General features: G+C 53.5%; 22 non-coding genes across 22 annotated transcripts; 7 read left to right on the top strand and 15 right to left on the bottom strand.

Annotated features, from left to right (window-relative positions):
• Window positions 1-928: 928 nt before the first annotated feature.
• Window positions 929-1,000, bottom strand: TRNAE-CUC (transfer RNA glutamic acid (anticodon CUC)). The gene has a single exon. It is a non-coding gene; the product is annotated as a tRNA-Glu (tRNA).
• Window positions 1,001-1,630: 630 nt separating this feature from the next.
• Window positions 1,631-1,702, bottom strand: TRNAE-UUC (transfer RNA glutamic acid (anticodon UUC)). Its single transcript has one exon. It is a non-coding gene; the product is annotated as a tRNA-Glu (tRNA).
• Window positions 1,703-1,945: 243 nt separating this feature from the next.
• On the top strand, window positions 1,946-2,028 carry TRNAL-UAA (transfer RNA leucine (anticodon UAA)). Its single transcript has one exon. It is a non-coding gene; the product is annotated as a tRNA-Leu (tRNA).
• A 1,132-nt stretch (window positions 2,029-3,160) lies between these two features.
• TRNAE-CUC (transfer RNA glutamic acid (anticodon CUC)) lies at window positions 3,161-3,232 on the bottom strand. The gene has a single exon. It is a non-coding gene; the product is annotated as a tRNA-Glu (tRNA).
• A 630-nt stretch (window positions 3,233-3,862) lies between these two features.
• TRNAE-UUC (transfer RNA glutamic acid (anticodon UUC)) lies at window positions 3,863-3,934 on the bottom strand. The gene has a single exon. It is a non-coding gene; the product is annotated as a tRNA-Glu (tRNA).
• Window positions 3,935-4,177: 243 nt separating this feature from the next.
• TRNAL-UAA (transfer RNA leucine (anticodon UAA)) lies at window positions 4,178-4,260 on the top strand. Its single transcript has one exon. It is a non-coding gene; the product is annotated as a tRNA-Leu (tRNA).
• Window positions 4,261-5,386: 1,126 nt separating this feature from the next.
• On the bottom strand, window positions 5,387-5,458 carry TRNAE-CUC (transfer RNA glutamic acid (anticodon CUC)). Its single transcript has one exon. It is a non-coding gene; the product is annotated as a tRNA-Glu (tRNA).
• Window positions 5,459-6,088: 630 nt separating this feature from the next.
• TRNAE-UUC (transfer RNA glutamic acid (anticodon UUC)) lies at window positions 6,089-6,160 on the bottom strand. Its single transcript has one exon. It is a non-coding gene; the product is annotated as a tRNA-Glu (tRNA).
• Window positions 6,161-6,403: 243 nt separating this feature from the next.
• On the top strand, window positions 6,404-6,486 carry TRNAL-UAA (transfer RNA leucine (anticodon UAA)). The gene has a single exon. It is a non-coding gene; the product is annotated as a tRNA-Leu (tRNA).
• Window positions 6,487-8,320: 1,834 nt separating this feature from the next.
• Window positions 8,321-8,392, bottom strand: TRNAE-UUC (transfer RNA glutamic acid (anticodon UUC)). The gene has a single exon. It is a non-coding gene; the product is annotated as a tRNA-Glu (tRNA).
• A 243-nt stretch (window positions 8,393-8,635) lies between these two features.
• Window positions 8,636-8,718, top strand: TRNAL-UAA (transfer RNA leucine (anticodon UAA)). Its single transcript has one exon. It is a non-coding gene; the product is annotated as a tRNA-Leu (tRNA).
• A 1,126-nt stretch (window positions 8,719-9,844) lies between these two features.
• TRNAE-CUC (transfer RNA glutamic acid (anticodon CUC)) lies at window positions 9,845-9,916 on the bottom strand. Its single transcript has one exon. It is a non-coding gene; the product is annotated as a tRNA-Glu (tRNA).
• A 630-nt stretch (window positions 9,917-10,546) lies between these two features.
• TRNAE-UUC (transfer RNA glutamic acid (anticodon UUC)) lies at window positions 10,547-10,618 on the bottom strand. Its single transcript has one exon. It is a non-coding gene; the product is annotated as a tRNA-Glu (tRNA).
• A 2,160-nt stretch (window positions 10,619-12,778) lies between these two features.
• Window positions 12,779-12,850, bottom strand: TRNAE-UUC (transfer RNA glutamic acid (anticodon UUC)). The gene has a single exon. It is a non-coding gene; the product is annotated as a tRNA-Glu (tRNA).
• Window positions 12,851-13,093: 243 nt separating this feature from the next.
• Window positions 13,094-13,176, top strand: TRNAL-UAA (transfer RNA leucine (anticodon UAA)). Its single transcript has one exon. It is a non-coding gene; the product is annotated as a tRNA-Leu (tRNA).
• Window positions 13,177-14,302: 1,126 nt separating this feature from the next.
• TRNAE-CUC (transfer RNA glutamic acid (anticodon CUC)) lies at window positions 14,303-14,374 on the bottom strand. Its single transcript has one exon. It is a non-coding gene; the product is annotated as a tRNA-Glu (tRNA).
• Window positions 14,375-15,004: 630 nt separating this feature from the next.
• TRNAE-UUC (transfer RNA glutamic acid (anticodon UUC)) lies at window positions 15,005-15,076 on the bottom strand. The gene has a single exon. It is a non-coding gene; the product is annotated as a tRNA-Glu (tRNA).
• A 2,160-nt stretch (window positions 15,077-17,236) lies between these two features.
• Window positions 17,237-17,308, bottom strand: TRNAE-UUC (transfer RNA glutamic acid (anticodon UUC)). The gene has a single exon. It is a non-coding gene; the product is annotated as a tRNA-Glu (tRNA).
• Window positions 17,309-17,551: 243 nt separating this feature from the next.
• TRNAL-UAA (transfer RNA leucine (anticodon UAA)) lies at window positions 17,552-17,634 on the top strand. Its single transcript has one exon. It is a non-coding gene; the product is annotated as a tRNA-Leu (tRNA).
• Window positions 17,635-18,760: 1,126 nt separating this feature from the next.
• TRNAE-CUC (transfer RNA glutamic acid (anticodon CUC)) lies at window positions 18,761-18,832 on the bottom strand. Its single transcript has one exon. It is a non-coding gene; the product is annotated as a tRNA-Glu (tRNA).
• Window positions 18,833-19,462: 630 nt separating this feature from the next.
• TRNAE-UUC (transfer RNA glutamic acid (anticodon UUC)) lies at window positions 19,463-19,534 on the bottom strand. Its single transcript has one exon. It is a non-coding gene; the product is annotated as a tRNA-Glu (tRNA).
• Window positions 19,535-19,777: 243 nt separating this feature from the next.
• On the top strand, window positions 19,778-19,860 carry TRNAL-UAA (transfer RNA leucine (anticodon UAA)). Its single transcript has one exon. It is a non-coding gene; the product is annotated as a tRNA-Leu (tRNA).
• Window positions 19,861-21,608: the final 1,748 nt, after the last annotated feature.

The following is a 21,608-nucleotide window of genomic DNA, read 5'->3' on the forward strand; positions in this document are numbered from 1 at the left end:
TACACCTCCTATGTCTTTTCCCACTGAAGGGAGCAGGAGGAAGTACTTGCTTCCTGGGGAACATGGGCCTGCCACTGGAATTTGTTAACCCGCCTCTTGCGGATTTCTCCCCTTTCTTTGATTTACACCTGCAGGCTCTCCCTTGCCATCGGAGCAGGATCTGCTGATGCAGGCCCGGCTGGATCAAATGTGCAAAGGCTTGTCCCCAGGCCTCGGGAAAAAATTGAGCAGAGATTCCCGCCTCCGCCTCCGCCTCCTCTTGCCTTCCGAACGGGCTTCCAAACGGGCAATGCCCTGACGGGTACCCCACGCCCCACCCTGCCCATGCCCACACCCCTGTATATGAGGGTGACCCATGTCCCTCACCCTCCATGCTCGAACGGAAGACACGTGTGTCCTGAGGGGAGCGCCAGACAGGCATTTCTCCGGCCAGGCAGACCCCTGCAGCACCCGTTAGGCTCCAAAGCCTGTACATTCCCAAGATGCCACTGGTCACTATGCAAATCAGACAGCCCTGGCCACACCCTCTCCGCCGCTGGGCTCTGCTGCTTTCGGTACGTGCAGCTCAGCTTTTTCTTACCCTGAACCAGACTTCCGTTTCAGCAAAAAGGTGGGTTGCAGTGGGTCCGGGATGCCATTTGGAGACAAAGCCTGCGGCCCTGTCAAAGATGACTTCCTGCCGCACACCATGTGGTCAGAAGCCTACGAAAAGAAGCGCACCTCGGAATACAGAATCTCACTTCCTCAAGAGCCTTGCACAAGAGATTTTCCTCCCGCCGAGGAAAGCAACTCAAAGGGAACCTTGCGAAAATCAAATTAGGAGCCAGATTGCGGGATGCTAGGCAAACTGTTTGTCAGAAAAGCAAATTCATTTTGAGAAGCCCTGACCTGCGGGAAGGAAAAGCATTCAAGGGCAGAAGAAGGACTGTTCCCTGACCGGGAATCGAACCCGGGCCGCGGCGGTGAGAGCGCCGAATCCTAACCACTAGACCACCAGGGAACCCACAGCTATACAGCAAAAGTTCCTACACTGCTCTCCTAGTGACAAAGCTCATGGGGGCTGAAAGCATATTTTATTCTACAGCGAATATGAATCAGAACTTGAAAAAACACTCATGATTCCACCAGACTGTTTGTCACTTCCAAGCACAGGCCATCCCCTCCCCCGTGCTACTGAACCGACGAATTCCTGTATAATCGGGATCCCCGGGAAATCACAAGAGGGACACCTAGTGGCCGCTGATAGCTCAAAGACAGCTGGTACACCTTCTCACACCTACCTCGTTATTCAGCTTGCTGGAAGAATACATTGCGAATGACCGATTCAAGAGTGCAAGGGAGAAGAGTGCTCCAAAGTAGATGTATACATCGCAGCCGGGTTTTCCAGCAATTTACCTTTCTGATGAGCTGGTACTGCACTTTACGCCCACATAGAGCACCTGACTGGGTGGGGGACTGCGTGCGCATGAAGGTGGCTGAGGGCAATGGGAGCAAAGCAACCTGGGACACAGGGGACCCAGCCCCTTTCCTCTGCTTTCGTCTATAGGTCGGGGTGCCTTTTTAAGGACCTTCGATTAAAAAAAGCTGAGCTGCGTGGACAAATTACGCACGTCTACGTCTTAGAGGGATCTTCCCTGACCGGGAATCGAACCCGGGCCGCGGCGGTGAAAGCGCCGAATCCTAGCCACTAGACCACCAGGGAGGAGATGCTCTTGTGAGCCTGCCTTGCTCACTTCCTTATTGTGACTAAGCTAACTCCACTGTATAGATTGCCCATAAAGTACGAGTGGGGAAAAGTTAGGTGTCACACAGTGTGTTTGTCATAAGCAATTACCTTTATCCTCCTGCAAAAGCCTTTTTACTCTGCAATCACCTCTTGCTGGACAGCCTGCGCTGGAGCAGCCAGCATGAAAAGGGAGCTGAGTAAGGCAGGGCCTAGGGTCTCACCAGGGTGGCCGAGTGGTTAAGGCGTTGGACTTAAGATCCAATGGACAGTTGTCCGCATGGGTTCGAGCCCCATCCCTGGTATGGGTTTTCAGCGGGTGTGTAGGAACTTGCAGATGCTTTTTTAAAGCATTTTCCTCTGCCCTCCTCACCCTCCCAGTGCCCTTCCTTAACAGTCCCAATTCACGTCTCAGCTGTGGGGTCTGCTGCTACTCTGCACTTAGCATGGATGCTTCCCAAAGCAATGCAGTGCCACCTACGCAGAGCCCCTGCTTAGAGAAATACACCTCCTATGTCTTTTCCCACTGAAGGGAGCAGGAGGAAGTACTTGCTTCCTGGGGAACATGGGCCTGCCACTGGAATTTGTTAACCCGCCTCTTGCGGATTTCTCCCCTTTCTTTGATTTACACCTGCAGGCTCTCCCTTGCCATCGGAGCAAGATCTGCTGATGCAGGCCCGGCAGGATCAAATGTGCAAAGGCTTGTCCCCAGGCCTCGGGAAAAAATTGAGCAGAGATTCCCGCCTCCGCCTCCGCCTCCGCCTCCTCTTGCCTTCCGAACGGGCTTCCAAACGGGCAATGCCCTGACGGGTCCCCCACGCCCCATCCTGCCCATGCCCACACCCCTGTATATGAGGGTGACCCATGTCCCTCACCCTCCATGCTCGAACGGAAGACACGTGTGTCCTGAGGGGAGCGCCAGACAGGCATTTCTCCGGCCAGGCAGACCCCTGCAGCACCCGTTAGGCTCCAAAGCCTGTAGATTCCCAAGATGCCACTGGTCACTATGCAAATCAGACAGCCCTGGCCACACCCTCTCCGCCGCTGGGCTCTGCTGCTTTCGGTACGTGCAGCTCAGCTTTTTCTTACCCTGAACCAGACTTCCGTTTCAGCAAAAAGGTGGGTTGCAGTGGGTCCGGGATGCCATTTGGAGACAAAGCCTGCGGCCCTGTCAAAGATGACTTCCTGCCGCACACCATGTGGTCAGAAGCCTACGAAAAGAAGCGCACCTCGGAATACAGAATCTCACTTCCTCAAGAGCCTTGCACAAGAGATTGTCCTCCCGCCGAGGAAAGCAACTCAAAGGGAACCTTGCGAAAATCAAATTAGGAGCCAGATTGCGGGATGCTAGGCAAACTGTTTGTCAGAAAAGCAAATTCATTTTGAGAAGCCCTGACCTGCGGGAAGGAAAAGCATTCAAGGGCAGAAGAAGGACTGTTCCCTGACCGGGAATCGAACCCGGGCCGCGGCGGTGAGAGCGCCGAATCCTAACCACTAGACCACCAGGGAACCCACAGCCATACAGCAAAAGTTCCTACACTGCTCTCCTAGTGACAAAGCTCATGGGGGCTGAAAGCATATTTTATTCTACAGCGAATATGAATCAGAACTTGAAAAAACACTCATGATTCCACCAGACTGTTTGTCACTTCCAAGCACAGGCCATCCCCTCCCCCGTGCTACTGAACCGACGAATTCCTGTACAATCGGGATCCCCGGGAAATCACAAGAGGGACACCTAGTGGCCGCTGATAGCTCAAAGACAGCTGGTACACCTTCTCACACATACCTCGTTATTCAGCTTGCTGGAAGAATACATTGCGAATGACCGATTCAAGAGTGCAAGGGAGAAGAGTGCTCCAAAGTAGATGTATACATCGCAGCCGGGTTTTCCAGCAATTTACCTTTCTGATGAGCTGGTACTGCACTTTACGCCCACATAGAGCACCTGACTGGGTGGGGGACTGCGTGCGCATGAAGGTGGCTGAGGGCAATGGGAGCAAAGCAACCTGGGACACAGGGGACCCAGCCCCTTTCCTCTGCTTTCGTCTATAGGTCGGGGTGCCTTTTTAAGGACCTTCGATTAAAAAAAGCTGAGCTGCGTGGACAAATTACGCACGTCTACGTCTTAGAGGGATCTTCCCTGACCGGGAATCGAACCCGGGCCGCGGCGGTGAAAGCGCCGAATCCTAGCCACTAGACCACCAGGGAGGAGATGCTCTTGTGAGCCTGCCTTGCTCACTTCCTTATTGTGACTAAGCTAACTCCACTGTATAGATTGCCCATAAAGTACGAGTGGGGAAAAGTTAGGTGTCACACAGTGTGTTTGTCATAAGCAATTACCTTTATCCTCCTGCAAAAGCCTTTTTACTCTGCAATCACCTCTTGCTGGACAGCCTGCGCTGGAGCAGCCAGCATGAAAAGGGAGCTGAGTAAGGCAGGGCCTAGGGTCTCACCAGGGTGGCCGAGTGGTTAAGGCGTTGGACTTAAGATCCAATGGACAGTTGTCCGCATGGGTTCGAGCCCCATCCCTGGTATGGGTTTTCAGCGGGTGTGTAGGAACTTGCAGATGCTTTTTTAAAGCATTTTCCTCTGCCCTCCTCACCCTCCCAGTGCCCTTCCTTAACAGTCCCAATTCACGTCTCAGCTGTGGGGTCTGCTGCTACTCTGCACTTAGCATGGATGCTTCCCAAAGCAATGCAGTGCCACCTACGCAGAGCCCCTGCTTAGAGAAATACACCTCCTATGTCTTTTCCCACTGAAGGGAGCAGGAGGAAGTACTTGCTTCCTGGGGAACATGGGCCTGCCACTGGAATTTGTTAACCCGCCTCTTGCGGATTTCTCCCCTTTCTTTGATTTACACCTGCAGGCTCTCCCTTGCCATCGGAGCAGGATCTGCTGATGCAGGCCCGGCTGGATCAAATGTGCAAAGGCTTGTCCCCAGGCCTCGGGAAAAAATTGAGCAGAGATTCCCGCCTCCGCCTCCGCCTCCTCTTGCCTTCCGAACGGGCTTCCAAACGGGCAATGCCCTGACGGGTACCCCACGCCCCACCCTGCCCATGCCCACACCCCTGTATATGAGGGTGACCCATGTCCCTCACCCTCCATGCTCGAACGGAAGACACGTGTGTCCTGAGGGGAGCGCCAGACAGGCATTTCTCCGGCCAGGCAGACCCCTGCAGCACCCGTTAGGCTCCAAAGCCTGTACATTCCCAAGATGCCACTGGTCACTATGCAAATCAGACAGCCCTGGCCACACCCTCTCCGCCGCTGGGCTCTGCTGCTTTCGGTACGTGCAGTTCAGCTTTTTCTTACCCTGAACCAGACTTCCGTTTCAGCAAAAAGGTGGGTTGCAGTGGGTCCGGGATGCCATTTGGAGACAAAGCCTGCGGCCCTGTCAAAGATGACTTCCTGCCGCACACCATGTGGTCAGAAGCCTACGAAAAGAAGCGCACCTCGGAATACAGAATCTCACTTCCTCAAGAGCCTTGCACAAGAGATTTTCCTCCCGCCGAGGAAAGCAACTCAAAGGGAACCTTGCGAAAATCAAATTAGGAGCCAGATTGCGGGATGCTAGGCAAACTGTTTGTCAGAAAAGCAAATTCATTTTGAGAAGCCCTGACCTGCGGGAAGGAAAAGCATTCAAGGGCAGAAGAAGGACTGTTCCCTGACCGGGAATCGAACCCGGGCCGCGGCGGTGAGAGCGCCGAATCCTAACCACTAGACCACCAGGGAACCCACAGCTATACAGCAAAAGTTCCTACACTGCTCTCCTAGTGACAAAGCTCATGGGGGCTGAAAGCATATTTTATTCTACAGCGAATATGAATCAGAACTTGAAAAAACACTCATGATTCCACCAGACTGTTTGTCACTTCCAAGCACAGGCCATCCCCTCCCCCGTGCTACTGAACCGACGAATTCCTGTACAATCGGGATCCCCGGGAAATCACAAGAGGGACACCTAGTGGCCGCTGATAGCTCAAAGACAGCTGGTACACCTTCTCACACCTACCTCGTTATTCAGCTTGCTGGAAGAATACATTGCGAATGACCGATTCAAGAGTGCAAGGGAGAAGAGTGCTCCAAAGTAGATGTATACATCGCAGCCGGGTTTTCCAGCAATTTACCTTTCTGATGAGCTGGTACTGCACTTTACGCCCACATAGAGCACCTGACTGGGTGGGGGACTGCGTGCGCATGAAGGTGGCTGAGGGCAATGGGAGCAAAGCAACCTGGGACACAGGGGACCCAGCCCCTTTCCTCTGCTTTCGTCTATAGGTCGGGGTGCCTTTTTAAGGACCTTCGATTAAAAAAAGCTGAGCTGCGTGGACAAATTACGCACGTCTACGTCTTAGAGGGATCTTCCCTGACCGGGAATCGAACCCGGGCCGCGGCGGTGAAAGCGCCGAATCCTAGCCACTAGACCACCAGGGAGGAGATGCTCTTGTGAGCCTGCCTTGCTCACTTCCTTATTGTGACTAAGCTAACTCCACTGTATAGATTGCCCATAAAGTACGAGTGGGGAAAAGTTAGGTGTCACACAGTGTGTTTGTCATAAGCAATTACCTTTATCCTCCTGCAAAAGCCTTTTTACTCTGCAATCACCTCTTGCTGGACAGCCTGCGCTGGAGCAGCCAGCATGAAAAGGGAGCTGAGTAAGGCAGGGCCTAGGGTCTCACCAGGGTGGCCGAGTGGTTAAGGCGTTGGACTTAAGATCCAATGGACAGTTGTCCGCATGGGTTCGAGCCCCATCCCTGGTATGGGTTTTCAGCGGGTGTGTAGGAACTTGCAGATGCTTTTTTAAAGCATTTTCCTCTGCCCTCCTCACCCTCCCAGTGCCCTTCCTTAACAGTCCCAATTCACGTCTCAGCTGTGGGGTCTGCTGCTACTCTGCACTTAGCATGGATGCTTCCCAAAGCAATGCAGTGCCACCTACGCAGAGCCCCTGCTTAGAGAAATACACCTCCTATGTCTTTTCCCACTGAAGGGAGCAGGAGGAAGTACTTGCTTCCTGGGGAACATGGGCCTGCCACTGGAATTTGTTAACCCGCCTCTTGCGGATTTCTCCCCTTTCTTTGATTTACACCTGCAGGCTCTCCCTTGCCATCGGAGCAGGATCTGCTGATGCAGGCCCGGCAGGATCAAATGTGCAAAGGCTTGTCCCCAGGCCTCGGGAAAAAATTGAGCAGAGATTCCCGCCTCCGCCTCCGCCTCCGCCTCCTCTTGCCTTCCGAACGGGCTTCCAAACGGGCAATGCCCTGACGGGTCCCCCACGCCCCATCCTGCCCATGCCCACACCCCTGTATATGAGGGTGACCCATGTCCCTCACCCTCCATGCTCGAACGGAAGACACGTGTGTCCTGAGGGGAGCGCCAGACAGACATTTCTCCGGCCAGGCAGACCCCTGCAGCACCCGTTAGGCTCCAAAGCCTGTACATTCCCAAGATGCCACTGGTCACTATGCAAATCAGACAGCCCTGGCCACACCCTCTCCGCCGCTGGGCTCTGCTGCTTTCGGTACGTGCAGCTCAGCTTTTTCTTACCCTGAACCAGACTTCCGTTTCAGCAAAAAGGTGGGTTGCAGTGGGTCCGGGATGCCATTTGGAGACAAAGCCTGCGGCCCTGTCAAAGATGACTTCCTGCCGCACACCATGTGGTCAGAAGCCTACGAAAAGAAGCGCACCTCGGAATACAGAATCTCACTTCCTCAAGAGCCTTGCACAAGAGATTTTCCTCCCGCCGAGGAAAGCAACTCAAAGGGAACCTTGCGAAAATCAAATTAGGAGCCAGATTGCGGGATGCTAGGCAAACTGTTTGTCAGAAAAGCAAATTCATTTTGAGAAGCCCTGACCTGCGGGAAGGAAAAGCATTCAAGGGCAGAAGAAGGACTGTTTCCTGACCGGGAATCGAACCCGGGCCGCGGCGGTGAGAGCGCCGAATCCTAACCACTAGACCACCAGGGAACCCACAGCCATACAGCAAAAGTTCCTACACTGCTCTCCTAGTGACAAAGCTCATGGGGGCTGAAAGCATATTTTATTCTACAGCGAATATGAATCAGAACTTGAAAAAACACTCATGATTCCACCAGACTGTTTGTCACTTCCAAGCACAGGCCATCCCCTCCCCCGTGCCACTGAACCGACGAATTCCTGTACAATCGGGATCCCCGGGAAATCACAAGAGGGACACCTAGTGGCCGCTGATAGCTCAAAGACAGCTGGTACACCTTCTCACACCTACCTCGTTATTCAGCTTGCTGGAAGAATACATTGCGAATGACCGATTCAAGAGTGCAAGGGAGAAGAGTGCTCCAAAGTAGATGTATACATCGCAGCCGGGTTTTCCAGCAATTTACCTTTCTGATGAGCTGGTACTGCACTTTACGCCCACATAGAGCACCTGACTGGGTGGGGGACTGCGTGTGCATGAAGGTGGCTGAGGGCAATGGGAGCAAAGCAACCTGGGACACAGGGGACCCAGCCCCTTTCCTCTGCTTTCGTCTATAGGTCGGGGTGCCTTTTTAAGGACCTTCGATTAAAAAAAGCTGAGCTGCGTGGACAAATTACGCACGTCTACGTCTTAGAGGGATCTTCCCTGACCGGGAATCGAACCCGGGCCGCGGCGGTGAAAGCGCCGAATCCTAGCCACTAGACCACCAGGGAGGAGATGCTCTTGTGAGCCTGCCTTGCTCACTTCCTTATTGTGACTAAGCTAACTCCACTGTATAGATTGCCCATAAAGTACGAGTGGGGAAAAGTTAGGTGTCACACAGTGTGTTTGTCATAAGCAATTACCTTTATCCTCCTGCAAAAGCCTTTTTACTCTGCAATCACCTCTTGCTGGACAGCCTGCGCTGGAGCAGCCAGCATGAAAAGGGAGCTGAGTAAGGCAGGGCCTAGGGTCTCACCAGGGTGGCCGAGTGGTTAAGGCGTTGGACTTAAGATCCAATGGACAGTTGTCCGCATGGGTTCGAGCCCCATCCCTGGTATGGGTTTTCAGCGGGTGTGTAGGAACTTGCAGATGCTTTTTTAAAGCATTTTCCTCTGCCCTCCTCACCCTCCCAGTGCCCTTCCTTAACAGTCCCAATTCACGTCTCAGCTGTGGGGTCTGCTGCTACTCTGCACTTAGCATGGATGCTTCCCAAAGCAATGCAGTGCCACCTACGCAGAGCCCCTGCTTAGAGAAATACACCTCCTATGTCTTTTCCCACTGAAGGGAGCAGGAGGAAGTACTTGCTTCCTGGGGAACATGGGCCTGCCACTGGAATTTGTTAACCCGCCTCTTGCGGATTTCTCCCCTTTCTTTGATTTACACCTGCAGGCTCTCCCTTGCCATCGGAGCAGGATCTGCTGATGCAGGCCCGGCTGGATCAAATGTGCAAAGGCTTGTCCCCAGGCCTCGGGAAAAAATTGAGCAGAGATTCCCGCCTCCGCCTCCGCCTCCTCTTGCCTTCCGAACGGGCTTCCAAACGGGCAATGCCCTGACGGGTACCCCACGCCCCACCCTGCCCATGCCCACACCCCTGTATATGAGGGTGACCCATGTCCCTCACCCTCCATGCTCGAACGGAAGACACGTGTGTCCTGAGGGGAGCGCCAGACAGGCATTTCTCCGGCCAGGCAGACCCCTGCAGCACCCGTTAGGCTCCAAAGCCTGTACATTCCCAAGATGCCACTGGTCACTATGCAAATCAGACAGCCCTGGCCACACCCTCTCCGCCGCTGGGCTCTGCTGCTTTCGGTACGTGCAGCTCAGCTTTTTCTTACCCTGAACCAGACTTCCGTTTCAGCAAAAAGGTGGGTTGCAGTGGGTCCGGGATGCCATTTGGAGACAAAGCCTGCGGCCCTGTCAAAGATGACTTCCTGCCGCACACCATGTGGTCAGAAGCCTACGAAAAGAAGCGCACCTCGGAATACAGAATCTCACTTCCTCAAGAGCCTTGCACAAGAGATTTTCCTCCCGCCGAGGAAAGCAACTCAAAGGGAACCTTGCGAAAATCAAATTAGGAGCCAGATTGCGGGATGCTAGGCAAACTGTTTGTCAGAAAAGCAAATTCATTTTGAGAAGCCCTGACCTGCGGGAAGGAAAAGCATTCAAGGGCAGAAGAAGGACTGTTCCCTGACCGGGAATCGAACCCGGGCCGCGGCGGTGAGAGCGCCGAATCCTAACCACTAGACCACCAGGGAACCCACAGCTATACAGCAAAAGTTCCTACACTGCTCTCCTAGTGACAAAGCTCATGGGGGCTGAAAGCATATTTTATTCTACAGCGAATATGAATCAGAACTTGAAAAAACACTCATGATTCCACCAGACTGTTTGTCACTTCCAAGCACAGGCCATCCCCTCCCCCGTGCTACTGAACCGACGAATTCCTGTACAATCGGGATCCCCGGGAAATCACAAGAGGGACACCTAGTGGCCGCTGATAGCTCAAAGACAGCTGGTACACCTTCTCACACCTACCTCGTTATTCAGCTTGCTGGAAGAATACATTGCGAATGACCGATTCAAGAGTGCAAGGGAGAAGAGTGCTCCAAAGTAGATGTATACATCGCAGCCGGGTTTTCCAGCAATTTACCTTTCTGATGAGCTGGTACTGCACTTTACGCCCACATAGAGCACCTGACTGGGTGGGGGACTGCGTGCGCATGAAGGTGGCTGAGGGCAATGGGAGCAAAGCAACCTGGGACACAGGGGACCCAGCCCCTTTCCTCTGCTTTCGTCTATAGGTCGGGGTGCCTTTTTAAGGACCTTCGATTAAAAAAAGCTGAGCTGCGTGGACAAATTACGCACGTCTACGTCTTAGAGGGATCTTCCCTGACCGGGAATCGAACCCGGGCCGCGGCGGTGAAAGCGCCGAATCCTAGCCACTAGACCACCAGGGAGGAGATGCTCTTGTGAGCCTGCCTTGCTCACTTCCTTATTGTGACTAAGCTAACTCCACTGTATAGATTGCCCATAAAGTACGAGTGGGGAAAAGTTAGGTGTCACACAGTGTGTTTGTCATAAGCAATTACCTTTATCCTCCTGCAAAAGCCTTTTTACTCTGCAATCACCTCTTGCTGGACAGCCTGCGCTGGAGCAGCCAGCATGAAAAGGGAGCTGAGTAAGGCAGGGCCTAGGGTCTCACCAGGGTGGCCGAGTGGTTAAGGCGTTGGACTTAAGATCAAATGGACAGTTGTCCGCATGGGTTCGAGCCCCATCCCTGGTATGGGTTTTCAGCGGGTGTGTAGGAACTTGCAGATGCTTTTTTAAAGCATTTTCCTCTGCCCTCCTCACCCTCCCAGTGCCCTTCCTTAACAGTCCCAATTCACGTCTCAGCTGTGGGGTCTGCTGCTACTCTGCACTTAGCATGGATGCTTCCCAAAGCAATGCAGTGCCACCTACGCAGAGCCCCTGCTTAGAGAAATACACCTCCTATGTCTTTTCCCACTGAAGGGAGCAGGAGGAAGTACTTGCTTCCTGGGGAACATGGGCCTGCCACTGGAATTTGTTAACCCGCCTCTTGCGGATTTCTCCCCTTTCTTTGATTTACACCTGCAGGCTCTCCCTTGCCATCGGAGCAGGATCTGCTGATGCAGGCCCGGCAGGATCAAATGTGCAAAGGCTTGTCCCCAGGCCTCGGGAAAAAATTGAGCAGAGATTCCCGCCTCCGCCTCCGCCTCCGCCTCCTCTTGCCTTCCGAACGGGCTTCCAAACGGGCAATGCCCTGACGGGTCCCCCACGCCCCATCCTGCCCATGCCCACACCCCTGTATATGAGGGTGACCCATGTCCCTCACCCTCCATGCTCGAACGGAAGACACGTGTGTCCTGAGGGGAGCGCCAGACAGACATTTCTCCGGCCAGGCAGACCCCTGCAGCACCCGTTAGGCTCCAAAGCCTGTACATTCCCAAGATGCCACTGGTCACTATGCAAATCAGACAGCCCTGGCCACACCCTCTCCGCCGCTGGGCTCTGCTGCTTTCGGTACGTGCAGCTCAGCTTTTTCTTACCCTGAACCAGACTTCCGTTTCAGCAAAAAGGTGGGTTGCAGTGGGTCCGGGATGCCATTTGGAGACAAAGCCTGCGGCCCTGTCAAAGATGACTTCCTGCCGCACACCATGTGGTCAGAAGCCTACGAAAAGAAGCGCACCTCGGAATACAGAATCTCACTTCCTCAAGAGCCTTGCACAAGAGATTTTCCTCCCGCCGAGGAAAGCAACTCAAAGGGAACCTTGCGAAAATCAAATTAGGAGCCAGATTGCGGGATGCTAGGCAAACTGTTTGTCAGAAAAGCAAATTCATTTTGAGAAGCCCTGACCTGCGGGAAGGAAAAGCATTCAAGGGCAGAAGAAGGACTGTTTCCTGACCGGGAATCGAACCCGGGCCGCGGCGGTGAGAGCGCCGAATCCTAACCACTAGACCACCAGGGAACCCACAGCCATACAGCAAAAGTTCCTACACTGCTCTCCTAGTGACAAAGCTCATGGGGGCTGAAAGCATATTTTATTCTACAGCGAATATGAATCAGAACTTGAAAAAACACTCATGATTCCACCAGACTGTTTGTCACTTCCAAGCACAGGCCATCCCCTCCCCCGTGCCACTGAACCGACGAATTCCTGTACAATCGGGATCCCCGGGAAATCACAAGAGGGACACCTAGTGGCCGCTGATAGCTCAAAGACAGCTGGTACACCTTCTCACACCTACCTCGTTATTCAGCTTGCTGGAAGAATACATTGCGAATGACCGATTCAAGAGTGCAAGGGAGAAGAGTGCTCCAAAGTAGATGTATACATCGCAGCCGGGTTTTCCAGCAATTTACCTTTCTGATGAGCTGGTACTGCACTTTACGCCCACATAGAGCACCTGACTGGGTGGGGGACTGCGTGTGCATGAAGGTGGCTGAGGGCAATGGGAGCAAAGCAACCTGGGACACAGGGGACCCAGCCCCTTTCCTCTGCTTTCGTCTATAGGTCGGGGTGCCTTTTTAAGGACCTTCGATTAAAAAAAGCTGAGCTGCGTGGACAAATTACGCACGTCTACGTCTTAGAGGGATCTTCCCTGACCGGGAATCGAACCCGGGCCGCGGCGGTGAAAGCGCCGAATCCTAGCCACTAGACCACCAGGGAGGAGATGCTCTTGTGAGCCTGCCTTGCTCACTTCCTTATTGTGACTAAGCTAACTCCACTGTATAGATTGCCCATAAAGTACGAGTGGGGAAAAGTTAGGTGTCACACAGTGTGTTTGTCATAAGCAATTACCTTTATCCTCCTGCAAAAGCCTTTTTACTCTGCAATCACCTCTTGCTGGACAGCCTGCGCTGGAGCAGCCAGCATGAAAAGGGAGCTGAGTAAGGCAGGGCCTAGGGTCTCACCAGGGTGGCCGAGTGGTTAAGGCGTTGGACTTAAGATCCAATGGACAGTTGTCCGCATGGGTTCGAGCCCCATCCCTGGTATGGGTTTTCAGCGGGTGTGTAGGAACTTGCAGATGCTTTTTTAAAGCATTTTCCTCTGCCCTCCTCACCCTCCCAGTGCCCTTCCTTAACAGTCCCAATTCACGTCTCAGCTGTGGGGTCTGCTGCTACTCTGCACTTAGCATGGATGCTTCCCAAAGCAATGCAGTGCCACCTACGCAGAGCCCCTGCTTAGAGAAATACACCTCCTATGTCTTTTCCCACTGAAGGGAGCAGGAGGAAGTACTTGCTTCCTGGGGAACATGGGCCTGCCACTGGAATTTGTTAACCCGCCTCTTGCGGATTTCTCCCCTTTCTTTGATTTACACCTGCAGGCTCTCCCTTGCCATCGGAGCAGGATCTGCTGATGCAGGCCCGGCTGGATCAAATGTGCAAAGGCTTGTCCCCAGGCCTCGGGAAAAAATTGAGCAGAGATTCCCGCCTCCGCCTCCGCCTCCTCTTGCCTTCCGAACGGGCTTCCAAACGGGCAATGCCCTGACGGGTACCCCACGCCCCACCCTGCCCATGCCCACACCCCTGTATATGAGGGTGACCCATGTCCCTCACCCTCCATGCTCGAACGGAAGACACGTGTGTCCTGAGGGGAGCGCCAGACAGGCATTTCTCCGGCCAGGCAGACCCCTGCAGCACCCGTTAGGCTCCAAAGCCTGTACATTCCCAAGATGCCACTGGTCACTATGCAAATCAGACAGCCCTGGCCACACCCTCTCCGCCGCTGGGCTCTGCTGCTTTCGGTACGTGCAGCTCAGCTTTTTCTTACCCTGAACCAGACTTCCGTTTCAGCAAAAAGGTGGGTTGCAGTGGGTCCGGGATGCCATTTGGAGACAAAGCCTGCGGCCCTGTCAAAGATGACTTCCTGCCGCACACCATGTGGTCAGAAGCCTACGAAAAGAAGCGCACCTCGGAATACAGAATCTCACTTCCTCAAGAGCCTTGCACAAGAGATTTTCCTCCCGCCGAGGAAAGCAACTCAAAGGGAACCTTGCGAAAATCAAATTAGGAGCCAGATTGCGGGATGCTAGGCAAACTGTTTGTCAGAAAAGCAAATTCATTTTGAGAAGCCCTGACCTGCGGGAAGGAAAAGCATTCAAGGGCAGAAGAAGGACTGTTCCCTGACCGGGAATCGAACCCGGGCCGCGGCGGTGAGAGCGCCGAATCCTAACCACTAGACCACCAGGGAACCCACAGCTATACAGCAAAAGTTCCTACACTGCTCTCCTAGTGACAAAGCTCATGGGGGCTGAAAGCATATTTTATTCTACAGCGAATATGAATCAGAACTTGAAAAAACACTCATGATTCCACCAGACTGTTTGTCACTTCCAAGCACAGGCCATCCCCTCCCCCGTGCTACTGAACCGACGAATTCCTGTACAATCGGGATCCCCGGGAAATCACAAGAGGGACACCTAGTGGCCGCTGATAGCTCAAAGACAGCTGGTACACCTTCTCACACCTACCTCGTTATTCAGCTTGCTGGAAGAATACATTGCGAATGACCGATTCAAGAGTGCAAGGGAGAAGAGTGCTCCAAAGTAGATGTATACATCGCAGCCGGGTTTTCCAGCAATTTACCTTTCTGATGAGCTGGTACTGCACTTTACGCCCACATAGAGCACCTGACTGGGTGGGGGACTGCGTGCGCATGAAGGTGGCTGAGGGCAATGGGAGCAAAGCAACCTGGGACACAGGGGACCCAGCCCCTTTCCTCTGCTTTCGTCTATAGGTCGGGGTGCCTTTTTAAGGACCTTCGATTAAAAAAAGCTGAGCTGCGTGGACAAATTACGCACGTCTACGTCTTAGAGGGATCTTCCCTGACCGGGAATCGAACCCGGGCCGCGGCGGTGAAAGCGCCGAATCCTAGCCACTAGACCACCAGGGAGGAGATGCTCTTGTGAGCCTGCCTTGCTCACTTCCTTATTGTGACTAAGCTAACTCCACTGTATAGATTGCCCATAAAGTACGAGTGGGGAAAAGTTAGGTGTCACACAGTGTGTTTGTCATAAGCAATTACCTTTATCCTCCTGCAAAAGCCTTTTTACTCTGCAATCACCTCTTGCTGGACAGCCTGCGCTGGAGCAGCCAGCATGAAAAGGGAGCTGAGTAAGGCAGGGCCTAGGGTCTCACCAGGGTGGCCGAGTGGTTAAGGCGTTGGACTTAAGATCAAATGGACAGTTGTCCGCATGGGTTCGAGCCCCATCCCTGGTATGGGTTTTCAGCGGGTGTGTAGGAACTTGCAGATGCTTTTTTAAAGCATTTTCCTCTGCCCTCCTCACCCTCCCAGTGCCCTTCCTTAACAGTCCCAATTCACGTCTCAGCTGTGGGGTCTGCTGCTACTCTGCACTTAGCATGGATGCTTCCCAAAGCAATGCAGTGCCACCTACGCAGAGCCCCTGCTTAGAGAAATACACCTCCTATGTCTTTTCCCACTGAAGGGAGCAGGAGGAAGTACTTGCTTCCTGGGGAACATGGGCCTGCCACTGGAATTTGTTAACCCGCCTCTTGCGGATTTCTCCCCTTTCTTTGATTTACACCTGCAGGCTCTCCCTTGCCATCGGAGCAGGATCTGCTGATGCAGGCCCGGCAGGATCAAATGTGCAAAGGCTTGTCCCCAGGCCTCGGGAAAAAATTGAGCAGAGATTCCCGCCTCCGCCTCCGCCTCCGCCTCCTCTTGCCTTCCGAACGGGCTTCCAAACGGGCAATGCCCTGACGGGTCCCCCACGCCCCATCCTGCCCATGCCCACACCCCTGTATATGAGGGTGACCCATGTCCCTCACCCTCCATGCTCGAACGGAAGACACGTGTGTCCTGAGGGGAGCGCCAGACAGACATTTCTCCGGCCAGGCAGACCCCTGCAGCACCCGTTAGGCTCCAAAGCCTGTACATTCCCAAGATGCCACTGGTCACTATGCAAATCAGACAGCCCTGGCCACACCCTCTCCGCCGCTGGGCTCTGCTGCTTTCGGTACGTGCAGCTCAGCTTTTTCTTACCCTGAACCAGACTTCCGTTTCAGCAAAAAGGTGGGTTGCAGTGGGTCCGGGATGCCATTTGGAGACAAAGCCTGCGGCCCTGTCAAAGATGACTTCCTGCCGCACACCATGTGGTCAGAAGCCTACGAAAAGAAGCGCACCTCGGAATACAGAATCTCACTTCCTCAAGAGCCTTGCACAAGAGATTTTCCTCCCGCCGAGGAAAGCAACTCAAAGGGAACCTTGCGAAAATCAAATTAGGAGCCAGATTGCGGGATGCTAGGCAAACTGTTTGTCAGAAAAGCAAATTCATTTTGAGAAGCCCTGACCTGCGGGAAGGAAAAGCATTCAAGGGCAGAAGAAGGACTGTTTCCTGACCGGGAATCGAACCCGGGCCGCGGCGGTGAGAGCGCCGAATCCTAACCACTAGACCACCAGGGAACCCACAGCCATACAGCAAAAGTTCCTACACTGCTCTCCTAGTGACAAAGCTCATGGGGGCTGAAAGCATATTTTATTCTACAGCGAATATGAATCAGAACTTGAAAAAACACTCATGATTCCACCAGACTGTTTGTCACTTCCAAGCACAGGCCATCCCCTCCCCCGTGCCACTGAACCGACGAATTCCTGTACAATCGGGATCCCCGGGAAATCACAAGAGGGACACCTAGTGGCCGCTGATAGCTCAAAGACAGCTGGTACACCTTCTCACACCTACCTCGTTATTCAGCTTGCTGGAAGAATACATTGCGAATGACCGATTCAAGAGTGCAAGGGAGAAGAGTGCTCCAAAGTAGATGTATACATCGCAGCCGGGTTTTCCAGCAATTTACCTTTCTGATGAGCTGGTACTGCACTTTACGCCCACATAGAGCACCTGACTGGGTGGGGGACTGCGTGTGCATGAAGGTGGCTGAGGGCAATGGGAGCAAAGCAACCTGGGACACAGGGGACCCAGCCCCTTTCCTCTGCTTTCGTCTATAGGTCGGGGTGCCTTTTTAAGGACCTTCGATTAAAAAAAGCTGAGCTGCGTGGACAAATTACGCACGTCTACGTCTTAGAGGGATCTTCCCTGACCGGGAATCGAACCCGGGCCGCGGCGGTGAAAGCGCCGAATCCTAGCCACTAGACCACCAGGGAGGAGATGCTCTTGTGAGCCTGCCTTGCTCACTTCCTTATTGTGACTAAGCTAACTCCACTGTATAGATTGCCCATAAAGTACGAGTGGGGAAAAGTTAGGTGTCACACAGTGTGTTTGTCATAAGCAATTACCTTTATCCTCCTGCAAAAGCCTTTTTACTCTGCAATCACCTCTTGCTGGACAGCCTGCGCTGGAGCAGCCAGCATGAAAAGGGAGCTGAGTAAGGCAGGGCCTAGGGTCTCACCAGGGTGGCCGAGTGGTTAAGGCGTTGGACTTAAGATCCAATGGACAGTTGTCCGCATGGGTTCGAGCCCCATCCCTGGTATGGGTTTTCAGCGGGTGTGTAGGAACTTGCAGATGCTTTTTTAAAGCATTTTCCTCTGCCCTCCTCACCCTCCCAGTGCCCTTCCTTAACAGTCCCAATTCACGTCTCAGCTGTGGGGTCTGCTGCTACTCTGCACTTAGCATGGATGCTTCCCAAAGCAATGCAGTGCCACCTACGCAGAGCCCCTGCTTAGAGAAATACACCTCCTATGTCTTTTCCCACTGAAGGGAGCAGGAGGAAGTACTTGCTTCCTGGGGAACATGGGCCTGCCACTGGAATTTGTTAACCCGCCTCTTGCGGATTTCTCCCCTTTCTTTGATTTACACCTGCAGGCTCTCCCTTGCCATCGGAGCAGGATCTGCTGATGCAGGCCCGGCTGGATCAAATGTGCAAAGGCTTGTCCCCAGGCCTCGGGAAAAAATTGAGCAGAGATTCCCGCCTCCGCCTCCGCCTCCTCTTGCCTTCCGAACGGGCTTCCAAACGGGCAATGCCCTGACGGGTACCCCACGCCCCACCCTGCCCATGCCCACACCCCTGTATATGAGGGTGACCCATGTCCCTCACCCTCCATGCTCGAACGGAAGACACGTGTGTCCTGAGGGGAGCGCCAGACAGGCATTTCTCCGGCCAGGCAGACCCCTGCAGCACCCGTTAGGCTCCAAAGCCTGTACATTCCCAAGATGCCACTGGTCACTATGCAAATCAGACAGCCCTGGCCACACCCTCTCCGCCGCTGGGCTCTGCTGCTTTCGGTACGTGCAGCTCAGCTTTTTCTTACCCTGAACCAGACTTCCGTTTCAGCAAAAAGGTGGGTTGCAGTGGGTCCGGGATGCCATTTGGAGACAAAGCCTGCGGCCCTGTCAAAGATGACTTCCTGCCGCACACCATGTGGTCAGAAGCCTACGAAAAGAAGCGCACCTCGGAATACAGAATCTCACTTCCTCAAGAGCCTTGCACAAGAGATTTTCCTCCCGCCGAGGAAAGCAACTCAAAGGGAACCTTGCGAAAATCAAATTAGGAGCCAGATTGCGGGATGCTAGGCAAACTGTTTGTCAGAAAAGCAAATTCATTTTGAGAAGCCCTGACCTGCGGGAAGGAAAAGCATTCAAGGGCAGAAGAAGGACTGTTCCCTGACCGGGAATCGAACCCGGGCCGCGGCGGTGAGAGCGCCGAATCCTAACCACTAGACCACCAGGGAACCCACAGCTATACAGCAAAAGTTCCTACACTGCTCTCCTAGTGACAAAGCTCATGGGGGCTGAAAGCATATTTTATTCTACAGCGAATATGAATCAGAACTTGAAAAAACACTCATGATTCCACCAGACTGTTTGTCACTTCCAAGCACAGGCCATCCCCTCCCCCGTGCTACTGAACCGACGAATTCCTGTACAATCGGGATCCCCGGGAAATCACAAGAGGGACACCTAGTGGCCGCTGATAGCTCAAAGACAGCTGGTACACCTTCTCACACCTACCTCGTTATTCAGCTTGCTGGAAGAATACATTGCGAATGACCGATTCAAGAGTGCAAGGGAGAAGAGTGCTCCAAAGTAGATGTATACATCGCAGCCGGGTTTTCCAGCAATTTACCTTTCTGATGAGCTGGTACTGCACTTTACGCCCACATAGAGCACCTGACTGGGTGGGGGACTGCGTGCGCATGAAGGTGGCTGAGGGCAATGGGAGCAAAGCAACCTGGGACACAGGGGACCCAGCCCCTTTCCTCTGCTTTCGTCTATAGGTCGGGGTGCCTTTTTAAGGACCTTCGATTAAAAAAAGCTGAGCTGCGTGGACAAATTACGCACGTCTACGTCTTAGAGGGATCTTCCCTGACCGGGAATCGAACCCGGGCCGCGGCGGTGAAAGCGCCGAATCCTAGCCACTAGACCACCAGGGAGGAGATGCTCTTGTGAGCCTGCCTTGCTCACTTCCTTATTGTGACTAAGCTAACTCCACTGTATAGATTGCCCATAAAGTACGAGTGGGGAAAAGTTAGGTGTCACACAGTGTGTTTGTCATAAGCAATTACCTTTATCCTCCTGCAAAAGCCTTTTTACTCTGCAATCACCTCTTGCTGGACAGCCTGCGCTGGAGCAGCCAGCATGAAAAGGGAGCTGAGTAAGGCAGGGCCTAGGGTCTCACCAGGGTGGCCGAGTGGTTAAGGCGTTGGACTTAAGATCCAATGGACAGTTGTCCGCATGGGTTCGAGCCCCATCCCTGGTATGGGTTTTCAGCGGGTGTGTAGGAACTTGCAGATGCTTTTTTAAAGCATTTTCCTCTGCCCTCCTCACCCTCCCAGTGCCCTTCCTTAACAGTCCCAATTCACGTCTCAGCTGTGGGGTCTGCTGCTACTCTGCACTTAGCATGGATGCTTCCCAAAGCAATGCAGTGCCACCTACGCAGAGCCCCTGCTTAGAGAAATACACCTCCTATGTCTTTTCCCACTGAAGGGAGCAGGAGGAAGTACTTGCTTCCTGGGGAACATGGGCCTGCCACTGGAATTTGTTAACCCGCCTCTTGCGGATTTCTCCCCTTTCTTTGATTTACACCTGCAGGCTCTCCCTTGCCATCGGAGCAGGATCTGCTGATGCAGGCCCGGCAGGATCAAATGTGCAAAGGCTTGTCCCCAGGCCTCGGGAAAAAATTGAGCAGAGATTCCCGCCTCCGCCTCCGCCTCCGCCTCCTCTTGCCTTCCGAACGGGCTTCCAAACGGGCAATGCCCTGACGGGTCCCCCACGCCCCATCCTGCCCATGCCCACACCCCTGTATATGAGGGTGACCCATGTCCCTCACCCTCCATGCTCGAACGGAAGACACGTGTGTCCTGAGGGGAGCGCCAGACAGACATTTCTCCGGCCAGGCAGACCCCTGCAGCACCCGTTAGGCTCCAAAGCCTGTACATTCCCAAGATGCCACTGGTCACTATGCAAATCAGACAGCCCTGGCCACACCCTCTCCGCCGCTGGGCTCTGCTGCTTTCGGTACGTGCAGCTCAGCTTTTTCTTACCCTGAACCAGACTTCCGTTTCAGCAAAAAGGTGGGTTGCAGTGGGTCCGGGATGCCATTTGGAGACAAAGCCTGCGGCCCTGTCAAAGATGACTTCCTGCCGCACACCATGTGGTCAGAAGCCTACGAAAAGAAGCGCACCTCGGAATACAGAATCTCACTTCCTCAAGAGCCTTGCACAAGAGATTTTCCTCCCGCCGAGGAAAGCAACTCAAAGGGAACCTTGCGAAAATCAAATTAGGAGCCAGATTGCGGGATGCTAGGCAAACTGTTTGTCAGAAAAGCAAATTCATTTTGAGAAGCCCTGACCTGCGGGAAGGAAAAGCATTCAAGGGCAGAAGAAGGACTGTTTCCTGACCGGGAATCGAACCCGGGCCGCGGCGGTGAGAGCGCCGAATCCTAACCACTAGACCACCAGGGAACCCACAGCCATACAGCAAAAGTTCCTACACTGCTCTCCTAGTGACAAAGCTCATGGGGGCTGAAAGCATATTTTATTCTACAGCGAATATGAATCAGAACTTGAAAAAACACTCATGATTCCACCAGACTGTTTGTCACTTCCAAGCACAGGCCATCCCCTCCCCCGTGCCACTGAACCGACGAATTCCTGTACAATCGGGATCCCCGGGAAATCACAAGAGGGACACCTAGTGGCCGCTGATAGCTCAAAGACAGCTGGTACACCTTCTCACACCTACCTCGTTATTCAGCTTGCTGGAAGAATACATTGCGAATGACCGATTCAAGAGTGCAAGGGAGAAGAGTGCTCCAAAGTAGATGTATACATCGCAGCCGGGTTTTCCAGCAATTTACCTTTCTGATGAGCTGGTACTGCACTTTACGCCCACATAGAGCACCTGACTGGGTGGGGGACTGCGTGTGCATGAAGGTGGCTGAGGGCAATGGGAGCAAAGCAACCTGGGACACAGGGGACCCAGCCCCTTTCCTCTGCTTTCGTCTAT

The sequence above is a fragment of the Triturus cristatus genome, chromosome 5_2 (genome assembly GCF_964204655.1).
Source record: "Triturus cristatus chromosome 5_2, aTriCri1.1, whole genome shotgun sequence".
Taxonomy (NCBI): domain Eukaryota; kingdom Metazoa; phylum Chordata; class Amphibia; order Caudata; family Salamandridae; genus Triturus; species Triturus cristatus.